A 9,524-nucleotide genomic window follows, 5' to 3' on the forward strand; every position below is an offset into this window, starting at 1 on the left:
ACCATACACCAGAGGGTGTCAAATTAGGCAAAAGTGTCTATGACTGTGCCAATTTCATCATCACTCACAAGTCACGGCCTTTTGCTTCATTTTAAGATATATATCAATATAAATTTACAAACTTAGTACATCTGCCCTAATATTTACACAAATTTCCATGGAATAAGATCAGCCATTAATTGAAAATCCATGGGAGTGTGAACATTGTGTGCTAACGCATTTTCTCTACTGGTTGCTTGGTTAAGTGTGCAAATATTCGTTTGACCACAAGGCACTACAAATATAGTGTTGGAAACCATCAGTATTTAGATACGGTTTGTTGACAAGAGCTGAAAAATTTGCTGAAAATAACTAGGACCATGTTGTTTTTCTGTAAGGTCATAGAATATGAATGCTCTTATTTATGACAGTTCATGAGAAAACCAAGCCAAGGCTTATATAAGTAACCATTAATGTCTTCATCCACCGTCAGGATCAGCCTGGAAGTGAAAATGTGTTTGCATCTGTATTCCAGGTTGTAGAACAGTACAGAATGTACACATGACCTCTCCTATGTAGAGAATATGACGTCCACTTATGCTAGTGATTGTCTGCAGCAGTCATCTGAACAGTGAACATGAAGCCTTCACTGTAGGACTGCTGGGGTACAAAGAGTCCAGATGCTAAACGGATGAATAATGGTTAGATTGATATTTTGGAATTTTTCATGAAAAGGGAATCTGTTACCAGGTTTGTGCCATGTAATCTGAGAGCAGCATAATGTAAGGACAGAGACCCTGATTCCAATGATGTATCACTTATTTGGTGCTGCAGTCTTGATAAAATCACTGTTTTATCTGCAGTTCTACTAGATCTCTGAATTTGTAACTCTGTATAACCCTGCCCACACCCCTGATTGGTAGTTTTGTGTGTACACTGTGCATAGGCAGAAAGCTGACAATCAATGTTTGAGGTGAGATTATACAGAGTATGGCTGCCGTCACACTAGCAGTGTTTGGTCAGTATTTTACATCAGTATTTGTAAGCCAAAACCAGGCGTGGGTGATAAATACAGAAGTGGTGCATATGTTTCTATGATACTTTTCCTCTGATTGTTCCACTCCTGGTTTTGGCTTACAAATACTGATGTAAAATACTGACCAAATACTGCTAGTGTGACGGCAGCCTATAGCATTCAGGAAACTGGTAGATTTATAGCAGACTGAGCCAACAGAGGCCATATAGAGTGCGGGGTGACTCATTGTAGTGAATGGTTCCATTAAGGGAACTCATATCCTCAGCATTGAGCACAGGATAAATTTGAGACTAGACTTAGGCCGGCGTCACACTGGCGTGTTTTACGGACGTATGAGAGGCGCAGAAAATATGGATTGCATACGGTACAAAGATTCTCTATGGCACAGCTCCTATCTGCCGTATATTACGCATCCGTATTATACGGTCTTGTACGGCTGTAGAAAATTGCAGCATGCTGCGTTTGTCAGTGTATTGCACAAAAAATATGCCAATGAAAGTCTATGGGGGCGAGAAAATTACGGATTACACACGGACCATGCTGTGACTTGGGAGAAATACGCAGCCGTGTTCTCTAGAAAAGCCGGCAATTCAGTGCGGTGTACAGTAAAATCACACTGACAGAATAGAATAGAATAGGTAGAATAAATGTGTACACATAGAATAGGTATATATATATATATATATATATATATATATATATATATGTCAGTGAGACACATATATATATATATATATATATATATTTATATTTAATTCAGCGCTAGATAGCAGAAAAGCCGGTAATTCAATTGCCGGCTTTTCCTCTCTTCTTCACAAACCCGACATGATATGAGACATGGTTTACATACAGTAAACCATCTCATATCCCTTCTTTTATTACATTTTCTTCTTTACTAATGTAAGAATTGTCTTGGTGTCAAATTTGGGGGCTCTAGCTATTAAATTAAAGGGTTAAATCGCGGAAAAAACTGGCGTGGGCTCCCGCGCAATTTTCTCCGCCAGAGTGGGAAAGCCAGTGACTGAGGGCAGATATTAATAGCCTAGAGAGGGACCATGATTATAGGACCCCCACTGTCTAAAAACATCTGCCCCCAGCCACCCCAGAAAAGGCACATCTGTAAGATGCGCCTATTCTGGCACTTAGCCTCTCTCTTCCCACTCCTGTGTAGCGGTGGGATATGGGATAATGAAGGGTTAATGTCGCCTTGCTATTGTAAGGTGACATTAAGCCAGGTTAATAATGGAGAGGAGTCAATTATGACACCTATCCATTATTAATCCAATAGTACGAAATGGTTAATAAAACACACACACATTATTAAAAAGTATTTTAATGAAATAAAGACACATGTTGTTTTAAGATTTTATTATACTCTTAATCCACCTGAAGACCCTTGTCACCTGAAATAAAGTTAAACAAAACAAACAACAATATTCCATACCTTCCGTCGTTCAGTCTTGTCCCACGCTGTAAATCCATCTGAAGGGGTTAAATCATTTTACACCCAGGAGCTGTGCTAATGCAGCTGTGCTCCTGTCTGTAAAACTTGGTGAATGAATGGAATGCAGGGGAATGTACTGTAGTTACCTCGAGTTGCGGTGATGCGCCCTCTGCTGGATGAACTCATATGAACTCGAGCCTGGGAACTTTTCAGAATATTTTCCCAGGTAAAATTACACTTTTTTGGTTGCTGCAACATTGCAAAAAAATGCAATAACGGGCGATCAAAAGATTGTATCTGCACCAAAATGATATAATTAGAAACGTCAGCTCGGCACGCAAAAAATAAGCCCTGACCCAACCCGAGATCACAAAAAATGGAGACGCTACGGGTATCAGAAAATGGCGCAGTTTTTTTTTTTTTTTAACAAAGTTTGGAATTTTTTTCACCACTTGGATAAAAAAGAACCTAGACATGTTTGGTGTCTATGAACTTGTAATGACCTGCAGAATCAAAATGGCAGGTCAGATAAAGCCAGACAAATAACAAGTGTGGGATTGCACTTTTTTTGCTATTTCACCGCACTTGGAATTTTGTTCCTGTTTTCTAGTACAAGACATGGTAAAACCAATGGTGTTGTTCAAAAGTACAACTCGCCCCACAAAAAACAAGCCCTCACACGGCCATATTAACAGAAAAATAAAAAAGTTATGGCTCTGGGAAGGAGGGGAGCAAAAAACGAAAATGCCAAAACCGAAAAAAGCTCTAAGGGTGAAGGGGTTGATGACCAAGCCAAATTTTACAATTCTGACCACTGTCAATTTATGAGATAATAAATCTAGAACGCTTCAACGGATCCCACTGATTCTAAGGCTATGTGCACATGTTGCAGATTTGGGTGTAGAATTTTCTGTACAAAATCTGCATCTCTTGGCAGAAAACGCAGGTGCTGATTTGATGCATTTTTCTTGCGGATTTTGTGCGTTTTTGTTGCAGATTTTATGTGGATTTTGTGTGGATTTCATGCGTTTTTTAGCCCTGCGGATTTCTATAATGGAAGGGTGCAGAAACGCTGCAGATCCGCACAAAAGAAGTGACATGCTCCTTCTTTCAATCCACTGCTTTTTCCATGCGGAATTTTCGCACCATTAGCACAGCTTTTTTTTTACTATTGATTTACATTGTACTGTAAATCACGTTGCGGATCTGCAGCGTTTCTGTGTGGAAAAAAATGCTGCGGATCCGCAGTAAATCCCCAATGTGTGCACATAGCCTAAGGCTAGTTTCACATTTGCGGTTGTGTACGCAGCATTTCTTCCCCAATTATCCGCATGCGTCATGTATTCCTATATTTAATATTAGGGACGCATGTGTCTGCAATCGGTTGTGTTTTGCCGCGTTTGACGACGAATGCGTCGTTTCGTCGTCTGCGGTTTGGCGCCGTAAACGCTACATGTAGTAATTTTAGAGGCGTCAATTTGCTGCTTAGAAATTGCACCACAGGAAAACATGTCTAGACACTGATTAGCCACCCCCTACATACAAACTGATAAAGGGAGGGAGTGGACATTTGCAGGTCACTACTCAGCAGACTGGGAACAAGAGCAGACGCAGCAGACCAGACACAGGAAGGAATCTACACTCTGAACAATGTGAGTACCGTATTTTTCGCTTTGTAAGACGCTCCGGATTATAAGACGCACCCCAAATTTTGAGGAGAAAAATAGGAAATTTTTTTAATAAATTGGTGGGGCGTCTTATAATCCATGCGTCTTATTACTTACCAGGGGTTGTGGCTGTGGTGGATCAGGGTCCCAGGGTCGTTGCTGGAGGCAGGAGTGGAGCATTGCTTCAGGCTGGGATGAGGGGGTCTGCAGGGGGCTCCTGTGCTGCAGGGGGGCTCCTGTGCTGCAGGCTGGGATGAGGGGTCTGCAGGGGGGCTCCTGTGCTGCAAGCTGGGATGAGGGGTCTGCAGGGGGCTCCTGTGCTGCAGGGCTGTCTCCGATGCTGCAGGGCTGTCTCCGGTGCTGCGGGGGGCTCTGGCAACATTTTGTGAAAGGCCAGAGCCCCCGGCAGTTCGTCCATGCGTTCCTGTATGACTGACTCCGGGAAAATGGCCGCCGGAATCTCGAGAGATGAGATCTCAGCGCTGAAATCTCATCTCCCGAGATTCCGGCAGCCATTTTCCCGGAGTCAGTCATACTGGAACTAACTCCGGGAAAATGGCCGCCGGAATCTCGAGAGATGAGATCTCAGCGCTGAAATCTCATCTCCCGAGATTCCGGCGGCCATTTTCCCGGAATTAGTCATACTGGAACGCATGGACGAACTGCCGGGGGGCTCTGGTCTTTCACAAAATGTCGCCAGAGCCCCCTGCAGCACCGGAGCCTCCAGCATCACCCGGTGCAGCAGCGGACAACCCCGGCAGCGGCGGCGGACGACAGCGGCGGCGGGCGGTAGCGGCGGCGGACACCCCCTCATCCTAGCCTGTAATGGTAAGCGGTATATCTGCTTTGTTAGACACACCCACATTTCCCCCCCCAAATTTGGGGGAAATAAAGTGCGTCTTACAAAGCGTAAAATACGGTATATCCTAGCCAATGTCTTTATTTTCTATTTTCTGTCTCTATATGTCCTAATTTCTGCCATTTCTTTCTTTCTGCATGCATCAGAATGTCATCTTCTTCTTCTGAGGAGCAACGCCCTGGGCCTGCAGAAGCCATGTCAGTGAAGTGAGTACTCACCTCCTCAGATTGGTAAGTACTCACTGTCACATCTACACATATGACAATTTTTTTTTTCCTTTTTTTAGAGCACTTCTTCCACTGCGGCAGAGGCTGAGCAGGAGCAGCATGGTCACGGTCGGGTGGCAAGGCGGCGTGTACGTATACGTGGCTGACTGTTTATTGTATCCTCACTTTACTATTGGAGGTTCATTTCTTTACTTTCCTCTTTCTTTCCCTTTTTCTTCTTGACTCCTTTTGTTTCTTGACTTTCAATATTCATGCCAGTTTTCTGTCTCTGTTTTCTTTCTTTTCCTTATGTTAATGTATCCAACATTAATGTCTTTATTTATTTTTTAGGTTCCAGAATGGGATGAGGACCTCATTGAAAATTACTTCCTTATCTCCCTGGTCCATGATCGAGTCCTGTTGTGGGACACCCGGGTTCCAAAGCACTCGGACAACGTGATGATCCGGCGGCTATGGAATGAGGTCGCCAAAGCGATGTGGGATGGCTGGGACAATGCCCCGACTCGGGTCCGAAATGCATTTTGTAAGTATTGTAATGCAGTGTGATGCAGCAGTGACCTTGGCCGTGATCACACAACTGTGTGTGATGAGAGAAGCTCTCAGGAGTTTCTCTCATCACACACAGTTGTGTGATCACGGCCAAAAGTCCATTGTCTAACCATTTTTATTTTTTTTTCAACACTGCTCAAAGTGAAAACACGTTGGCATTCGATGAAGGATTGCTTCAACAAGGACCTATGTCAAGAGAGCCGGGTTCCTAGTGGTTCTCGAGCAAGGATCCAAAAATATAAATACCACCGCATTCTGGCATTTTTGAGACCAGTCCTTGCCCAGAGAACGTAAGTATTTTTTTGTTGTATTAGGTTATGTTCTATTGCCATAATCTGTATGTTTCTATTCCACAGGAGTTGGCGTTTTCTAAATGTTTGGGATTAATTTTTTTTCTTCTTTTTTCACAGCACATGGAGCAGCACTCTTGACCCTGATTCTGGAGCGGTCCTTCATCAGACAGCCACGGACCCTTCCCAGCCATCCAGCAGCGCTGCAGCAAGTGGGCCTGCTACACAAACTGGAGACGAGGAAGCTGGTCCATCAGGTGTTTCCCTTTCCCAGTCTTCTGCCTCTGCCCCTTTTTTTGGGGGCTCTTCCCGGCAATGGCAGAGGGCCTCGGACAGGTCACTCATGCCCGAGTGTTTGCACTTGAGCTTGGTTTTTCATGATGGACTCAAGGCGATGGGTGACCGACTGGATACTGCCATTAGCCATATGAATACACATATCCAGGAGGTTACCAAAAGCCTTGACCAAGTAAAAGCTGACCTCGAGAAGCCAGCACATCATTTTTTCAATCAAATTGAACAGGGCATGTCGGAACACCTTACTCCTGATCTCCAGCTTAGTGTCATGCAGGCCTGCAATGCTGCTTATGTGCAGGCTATGCAGCAGAGTCGGTATTTTCAGCAGACAGTGGCGGCATATCCACCTGTGCCTACACTGTCACGCTTGACCTCAATGCCGACCTCTGCTGCATACCACTGCACGGTCACCTCCATTCCAAGAACTGCCAGACACCACTACAGCACCACCACCATGCCGAGTGCTGTTGGACAGCCCACCGCCACCACCATGACAACTGCTGCTCCTGCTTGGACCTCCTCCACTGCCACCAACATGCAGCAGCAGCAACAGCAGCAACCGGACCCTGGCATGGCCTTCCCCACCACCACCATGCAGCAGTAGCAGCTGCCGGACCCTGGCATGGCCTTCCCCACCACCACAACCATGCAGCAGCAGCACACAGACCCTAGCATGGCCTTCCCCACCACCACAACCATGTTGCAGCAGTGGCACACGGACCCTGGCATGGCCTTCCCCACCACCACAACCATGCAGCGGCACACGGACCCTGACAGGTTGGCCACCACGGGCAGGCTGCTAGAAATGAGCCCAACGAGGCTCCCCGAACTGCAGTGCCGATCCCAAAAAGGGAAAGGAAAAAAGAAACAGAGGACTATCGCTATCCCTCCCCCTCAATGTGTCTGTAATGTCTGGTTTGTCTCACCCTTCCAGTGTGTCTTTGCCCTCTCATGCGTCAAGCCCCATCCCCGAACTGCCAGACCCCAGTAATTTAATTGCCCCTTCTGCCACCCCTGCGTTGTCCACAGTTAGTCAAGCTTCACAGCTACATACCCCCCATTTCCGGCACTCTACCCCAAGCAGGCGCAGTTATTTTTTTTTGTGTAAAAATAAACAATAATGTTTTTTGCCCCCAATAATATTTGGTTAATTGTGTATTTTGCTTCTGGCAACACACACCGTGCGCCGAATAAAACACTGCTCCGCACACTTTATTTTTTTGCCAACTCATAGCTCTAGTAGTTAGTAAGTACAACACTGCAGCTTTGTGTGTGTTTGGTATAGAGATATGAGGTCGCCGCCCAAAAAATACTTGTGTTTTCTCCATAATCTCTTCCTTCTGCTTACACTGTGACTTTGTGTTGCAGACTGAAGAGAAAATGGCGGTAATACAAAGCTAAACTATACTCAACAGGTCATGTGTCCAAAAACTCATTAGCTACGACACCTGACCTGGTGAGTAGAAAACTGCCTTGTATAACCTCCATTTTCTCTTCTGTGTACGTAATCTATTTCACACAAAGTGAAGTGACGATGGAGGTCATACAAAGCATATCTATACTCACCTGGACATGTGTCAGAAATAGTGAATTCATGAGGCTGTTATTTGTGCATCATGAATTCATTATTTCTGACACCTGACTTGATGAGTATAGAACTGTTTTGTAAACAGCCATCGTCTCTTCAGTCTGCGTCCAATAGATACTGCAGAAAAGAATCAGGACGCAATGACGTCAACAACCTTACCACTAACAACCTAAGTGGTTTGTAGAGGAAATACATAGGAGACACGGTCAAGATAACAAAACACGTAGTTTATTAACAACAAATATTAGTAACATTTAAAACATAACTGGTACAGACCCAAACCCAACAGGACATTTTACACAATATTGTCCTGCCATACCACACGTCCAATATCAGAATCAAAAAAGGCAGCAAATTGGTCCCGCATGTGGCCAACTTCAACAGTGCTGGTAATCTGACAATGGGTTTGCAACTGGTTCATCCAGTTCAATGTTGGGTCGCTCCTTAGCCATAATGTAATTGTGGAGAACCACACAGGCTTTGACCACCTCATCGTTTCCATTTTTAGATTAATGGCTGTTGCAAGAATGCGCCATTTTGAGACTAGAATCCCAAAGGTCTGTAGTTAAAGATCCTTTTAGTGTGGTTCAAGTCCCGACTGGAATATGGCTTCAGTAGGTTTTCACACATCTGAAAGGTCTCATCCCCAATCATAACAAATGGCATCGGTGGGCCTTGAGTGTTGGGGAGTGGTCGTGGCCGTGGAAAATTAAATTTTTTTCCATACACACGTCGGCCCATATCCGAGTTCTTGAAAGTCTGGGAATCGTTGCCACGGCCAAAAGATCCAATGTCCACGGCGATGAAGCGACAGTCCGCATCTGCTATTGCCATGAGCACAACAGAAAAATATTTTTTGTAGTTGAAGTACTCCGATCCAGTTCTGGCGGGTTTGATAATGCGTATGTGCTTTCCATCCACCGCACCCAAACAGTTGGGAAAATCACACACACTCCAGAATTTCTCTGCAATTCCCATCCACATGTCCTCGGTGGGTATGGGTATAAATTCATCCCGGAGAACGCTCCACAAAGCCCGGCAGGTGTCCGCAACTATTCCAGACAGGGTGGAAATTCCAAGCCGGTACTGGAAGTGGAGGGATGATAAGCTCTCTCCGGTTGCCAGAAATATGTAATAAAATAAATAAAAAATAAATTACAATCAATTCTATTTATGGTGTCGTTCTGCTAAAGACATAAAGGAAAATACAAAGAGTACATGTCAGACCAACAATAATTATGACTGGCATTTGTTTAGAATTATTACGTACCTTAATGTAACCAGCAGATGTTCCTCTGCAGGAATCACTCTACGAAGCTGGGTGTCCTGTCTCCGAATGGCTCCTTGGACATGATCAAGCAAATCCCGAAAAGAGTCTTGCAACATCCGGGTATATTCCGGGAATTTGTCCAGGTTAGCATTAAGTTTGCCATATAGCGTGTGATAGGCTCCACGGCTCTCCCGGAGTTCGATAATGGGGTGTCGCCAAAAACTCCGATGCCATGTCCTTCTTTGTCTTTCTCGATTTCTTTGTTGCTCCCAAGCAAACGCACAGGCAAGAAACAGCTTGTTGCTTAAATCCAGGTTG

At 44.7% G+C, this 9,524-nt stretch overlaps 1 long non-coding RNA gene across 1 annotated transcript; it reads left to right on the top strand.

The window, feature by feature from the left end:
- Positions 1-5,131: 5,131 nt before the first annotated feature.
- LOC143794034 (uncharacterized) lies at positions 5,132-6,051 on the top strand. The gene is made up of 3 exons (XR_013220393.1): positions 5,132-5,191; positions 5,272-5,340; positions 5,543-6,051. It is a non-coding gene; the product is annotated as an uncharacterized LOC143794034 (long non-coding RNA).
- Positions 6,052-9,524: the final 3,473 nt, after the last annotated feature.

The sequence above is a fragment of the Ranitomeya variabilis genome, chromosome 1 (assembly GCF_051348905.1).
Source record: "Ranitomeya variabilis isolate aRanVar5 chromosome 1, aRanVar5.hap1, whole genome shotgun sequence".
NCBI classification, from domain to species: Eukaryota; Metazoa; Chordata; class Amphibia; order Anura; family Dendrobatidae; genus Ranitomeya; species Ranitomeya variabilis.